This window comes from Haliaeetus leucocephalus, unplaced genomic scaffold (genome assembly GCF_000737465.1).
Source record: "Haliaeetus leucocephalus isolate CR32 unplaced genomic scaffold, Haliaeetus_leucocephalus-4.0 Scaffold1, whole genome shotgun sequence".
NCBI classification, from domain to species: domain Eukaryota; kingdom Metazoa; phylum Chordata; class Aves; order Accipitriformes; family Accipitridae; genus Haliaeetus; species Haliaeetus leucocephalus.
The window spans coordinates 4,555,177-4,561,286 of record NW_010972437.1 but is presented as its reverse complement, the minus strand read 5'-3'; positions in this window follow the sequence as shown (position 1 = coordinate 4,561,286).

Here is a 6,110-nt window from a genome sequence, read left to right as displayed (position 1 = left end):
TCTCCCCCCCCCCCCCCCCCCGATTGCTAAAGAGAAAAGGGGAAAGTTCATCCTCAATGCTTAAGTTGTGTATAGTATCCTGGAAGTTTACAAATTGTAAACCCACAGGAAAGAGTTAATGATCTTTATGTGGGCACTTTGATTTCACTGTCACTGTGAAGGATAAACATAAGCAGTTATAAATAGCAGGCTATCTTTGAATGATAGTCTTTAAGAAATTCAGGACAGTGACATGGTGTTGCATTGCTGGTAGTTGCTTTTGATTTTTTGCTTTTGACTCTATTTCAAATAGAACATTTTTTCAAATTTACATTTAAATTCATTTAAATATTTGAAGGGTTTTTTGCAGTTTGATGAGTCACTTTGGTAGTCTAGTCTTCATATCTTATATTCATGAAGTGAATTAAATGGCATCTGGACTGATGCAGAAATGCAATTAAAGAGTAAATGGAATCATCAGAAAGAAAGAAAACCTTACAGTTTCTAAACTGAAGTTAATCTTTAAGGATCACTAGTCACACACAGATGGAACTAAGGCAAAGTTGAGATTAAGCTATGAGGCATTTTCTGTAAAAATGTCAAAAGCTGTATATGGTTAAATTCTTTATTTTATAAAGTTTTGCTAGTGGAGACAATTGGTAAGTCATGGCTGAAAGTACAAAATTCATGTTTTTCCTTTCACAATTTCCTTTCCTATCACAAAGGAAATTCTATTAAAGAGCCATCACTGTAAATTGAAAAGGACCAAATAATTTGCTTAAGTCTTTGGGAAAGAAAAGGTCGTGACTGTCAGCTAATTTTTTAAGAATTACTTTAGTATTTTAAAAAGTAGGGTTATTTATTAGCAAGGTTCTCTGTATATTTGCCATAATAAGCATTCCTCCAGAAGTTTTAGGACACTTAAATTGGCATTAGGCCAAATGTTACAACCCCTCCCTGTCCGCCCCCCCCCCCCCCCCTTTTTTTTTTTTTTTTTTTTTTTTTTAATTCTTATGCATGGGGTCCCACACTATCAAACTATTTCAGGAAAGTGAGACAGCTCAGTGACTTCAGGTAGGGAAGTCAAATGTACGTGCATAAATTCGAATTGGTTAAAACTTCTACCTTTTAAGACATTTTTACAGTTCTCATTTTGATGATGTGCCTTCTGTTATTGTTTCATCCATTGTATTTTGGTTTGTTCTTACGTATATATACCTATACCATGTAAGGCTTTTAAAAAGTTCAAATTTATGCCTGGAAAAAAAGTTATTTTTTGCTATGTGGTGATGTGGTACATCTATAACTTCTCAAAATTATCCTTTTAGTGCAATGTTTCAGTTGTGGGAGCTTGTTTTGTTGTTTTTCAGAAAAGTACTGTTCAACATCTATCTTACAAAATGAGTCATCACTAGTATCTACAAACCAGCTGTAATAACAGGCTTTGCCAGTGCTGCGTGTCATGTTTATCATTAATGCTTCTAGATGTGTCTCAAACTATAGCAAGGTGTGTTAAGATTGTAGCAAAACTTTATACACTGAAGTTCAGTACGCTTCAAAGTACTGTGGCAGAAATAGAAGTGTCTGAGATATGGGTTGAGGGAATAATCTGCTGGCTTTCTGATTATACATGCTAAGTACTAAACAAATTTTCTGACAGCTGTGACAAATATTTAGACTTAATTCTCTTTATCCTGAATGCACTCTGCTGTGTCTTGTCTTAGAACATTTGGTACTTAACATGAGGCACTAGAATTTAGATTTCTTCAGTATTTCAGTGCAACTGCAGCATTATAAAAGAAGGTCAAAAAGCAGAACACTACGATTTTTCCCTGTGTATGTGCACATGCATGCACATACATGTAATTCTTAGGTGGGGAAGTGTGGGTGCTTTATTTCCATGTATATATACATTTAAGTAGGGATAAATGAATTATTCCTTGATAAAATTTTACCACATCACAATATGCTGCCATTTTGCAACTCATTTTTGTTGGGCTTTATAGAAAATATAAAATGTTGGGATTGCTAACTCCAGCTTGATTATCCTTTTCAGGGGGTTATTGTGAGCAGCTTTTTGGTTGAATGATGAGCCATTTTTTCATCCTGCTGGCAGTGGAGTGATGAAGTAAAAATACCTTTTAAAATGAATTTTGCAAGGTGACAGTTTAAATTGCTGTATTATCCTTTTAGTTTTCATTTGGAGGCTTTGTGTGTCACTGTCCATTTTAAATGCAGATTTATTTGAACACCCTTTCTGATGTGAATTTGGAAAAGTTTTTTAACAGCATACTTCATTCTGTAATGCTGAACATCATGTTGCAGCCAGTAAGCATTAGATCTAGTATTTGTAGTTTGCAAGTGTGTTGGTCTTCAATACATCATTTCCAATATACTCCTGCTAGCTTTATCGTAATTAAAATGATCTGTTGTAACATCAAAATAGCAAGAAAAAAATTGTTTTCTGACAAAGTATTTATTTGCACTACTTATGAATACTGGAGTTTACTGGGACAGGGTTTTTTCTCACCATGTGAGGTTTACTTGTGTGTGGGTAGGTACATACGTTTGTCACGTGTTGACAATCAATTGCCTCAACTGTGTGTATACTGTATGTAAATATGAACATATTTTTCAAGATTAAGGGGGAAACCTGCATCTTAATGGTGGTAAAGCTACTCTGTAGTAAGGTGACCCCAACTCAAACCCCTTTTTGCTCCAGATACTATGTGGTTTGTTTTACTTCTTTAATGAAGATTATTAGTGTTCTTGGAAAATTTTAGCTCCAGGGAAATTTTCCTCAATATTTAATGTATAACATGTTCAGAGAACTATATTTTGAAAAATTAATTTTGGAATAGATAATTCTATGCTATGGCTGTGTTTTAACCTAAGAGTTTAAACTTGTCCTATTTTATCATGAACCAATGGCTATCTCTTTTAAGTGTTCAGCATTTTAACTTTGGTCACAAACCAGAAATTTTTGTTTAACTTGGCTTACAAATTTAAATTAATTTGAAGACTAAGTGAGAACCAAGAATAACTTTTGGAGTGAAATCATAAAAATCAAGCAGTACAGACTAGGTACTGTACTCGTAGTCCTGGAGGAGGTGTGGAAAATACAATGGAACATGTTTGAGTGAAATGTATGTACTGCACACAAAACAAAAAGATGTTTCTGATGTTAGTAAATCTAATAATATCATCCTTAAATTCTGCAATTCTCTCATTGCCAAAGATACTGCTACCTTGGCATGTTTAATATAACATTAAAGCCATTAGCTAGGTCTCATTTGTGACAACCATTTACATCATAGGAATAATTTGCATCAGAAGAGTAAACATGCCCCCTTTTTTTATTTATTTAAATTTCTTGTTTAGGGTAATTGCAGGACTAAAGTTGCAAAATATCACTCTGTTCCAAGCATGGTAACCGAAGAAGCCAGATCTTCTGCACTTGCATTGCATTCTTGGTTTATATCAAATTGTTCAATATTTTATATTTTCTTCAGTATTTTAAGTGCTGTCTGTTTCTAGCATATGGGCCTTAAACTCTCTTGATTATTTTTTAGTTTGTTTTCCCATGGGCACACCCACCCAGATAAATCTTGCTGTGGAAGGCTTTTCTGTAGGTGATTCAAGGTAACAGATCATGACATGGGTGTGGTGTTAGTGAATATATGTATCAGTCTCTCAAAATTTGCATGTCATGACCAGCTGAAAAGCAAAAATACTTGCTTGCCTCTTACAGAGTGGTGGAAGATGATGGAGAGTTGTGAGCAAGTTGGTTTGTCAGCAATTCCTGAAAACAAGCAGTAAGTGGATTTTATGAGACTGATACGTATGAGGATTTCCACATAGTCATTATGAAATTTTATTTAAAATAAAACAAATCTTGGAACAAGATTTCAAAATATAACAGCTAGCCATTTCAGATAAACTTGCCTAGTAAGTTTGGCAAGTGTCGAGGCCTGTGACATTAAAAGTTCAGAAGCAAGCTGTGTAAGTCTAAGGGTACCTTATAGCTTCCAGAAATGGATTTAGTAAAAATCTGTCCCATGTTATTTGCCTGTATTAGAGATTTAATGAAAAAAAAAAATCACAATTTTTGCTTCTATTCTTTTATTTTTCTCTAGGCCACCCCCCTCCCCTGATTTTTTTTTTCTTTTTTTCTTTTTTTACTGTGTTCATCAGATTTTACCAAAGGTAGTGTCTGAGGGGCCAAATGAATTTAAAATGGGTCCATAAATTATCCTTCCTATCATAAACGATTACTAAGCTATTCCTATGAGGAGCTGTTGATGGGAACAGATGTATAGTAAAAAGTTGCCCTACATTTTAGGCTGTGCATGATGAGCAAAGTGATGAGGTCAAGTTTTATTAACCGATTACTTGATTGTGAGCTCCCAGTGTTTTACAGTCCGTAAGATGTAAGCAATTTAGAGTGGAGTATCTTTGCATTATGATAGAACTCTTTAAAGCAATTTAAATTTTGACTCTTGAAAAGATGGTTAATCACTCATTAAAAAGTGGTATGGAATTCACACAGGGTTTTGGTTTTTTGAGGGTAAAATGGTCAGGGGAGATTTCTGTCTAGGAGTATCTCTAAGTAAAGTGACTCTGTGGTGCTTTGTCATGGAAACTTCCTTAAAAATTAGTAGTGGATCCTGTGTGTTTGAGTCCTCATCCTCGCCAGAACTGATCACAAAACAGAAAAATAGTGTGAATGAAGCAGCCTTTTTACCTTTTGTTCTAAAATAAGGAGGACTTGGGAGTGACAGAAATACTGGCTATTGACACTGTTCTTTCTGTTCAGGTGATTATTATTGCTGTGCTAGACTTTCATGTTATTAGTTTATGAAAAATGCAAGTAGTAAAAACTTTGTGGCTTCAAGTATACAGTAGATGTGAGTTAACAGTCACTCAGGATAAACCAACTTGTCGAAGTATTAATAGATTCCTAGTGCTGGGGTGTGTCTTGTGTGTTTTTGTGTGCCAGTGTTCAATGATTACTTTGAAACAAGACTTCTGTTTTCTTGCAGATAGTGAATACTTTTTGGATGGATATTACTGGCTGGTTATTTATGGACAAATATCATATGACTAAATAAAAATTGAGTCATTTAACATATTTTCCATATCGAAGATTCCAGGAAAAAGCTAATAATTTTTAATAATTAGATCAGATACTCTTAATACATTGTAGACTTACTATGGTAGCTTTTATTTGCTATAAAAAACCCCCAACAACTAAATTGAGGTACCCCATGCTGCATTTTTAAAATTTGTAATTCCTGTACTTTACAATGAATCTTTTGATCTGTTTTTGTCCTTGTAGGAATACAGGATATGCCGTCAGTTTTACTAGCAAAGAAACATTCTGCAAGGGTTAAAAGATTATTTTCTTACTTTTTTCTGTCATACCAGGTTTGTTTCTCTGAACAAAGGTTTCTGAGGATTTTTACTACTTTAGCATTATGTAATCTTATCTCTGTCATAGAAGGAGCATAAGCAGCAAGTTAGCCCACTTCTTGTGGACAAACAGGCTAGGTGAAAGGACATGGATTAGTGGTGTGAGCCCCTCTTCACCAGGACAGCCTTGCATGCTGGTATGAACCCCAGACGTTCAAGATTTGGTACTGGTGAAGGACTAAACCAAACGGGTTTTTAATAACCGCGACCTCTGCTGTACAATGTCCTTTAACCTGGGACCAGGGAAAATCTTCATTCTTAGACCTGAAGATGGCACGTATTGAAGATCATGTTATTGGTGCATGTAAGCCATTATCTTAACTGTCTTACTGAGCTGGTTAATGCTGTTGACTGTTGTTGAAATGTGAAATGTAGTTACTATTGACTTTGTAAATACCTGCCAGAGATGAAATATAATTATTTTAAATCATTGTAAATAGAGATGTATAAAACTCAACACAATCTGCAATGCAGAAAAAAAAGTATATATATATAAATATATAAAGATGTTAAATAAATATTGTGCTGTTTCTGAACAGAAGTGAATACTTCGTGAATTGCCTTTTTTTTTAGCTTTGATTTACGTTGACGGGGGGTGTAATGCAGGGCACAGCTGCGGGGTGTCGTAGCTCGGACACTCACGAACACGGGGGGGGGGG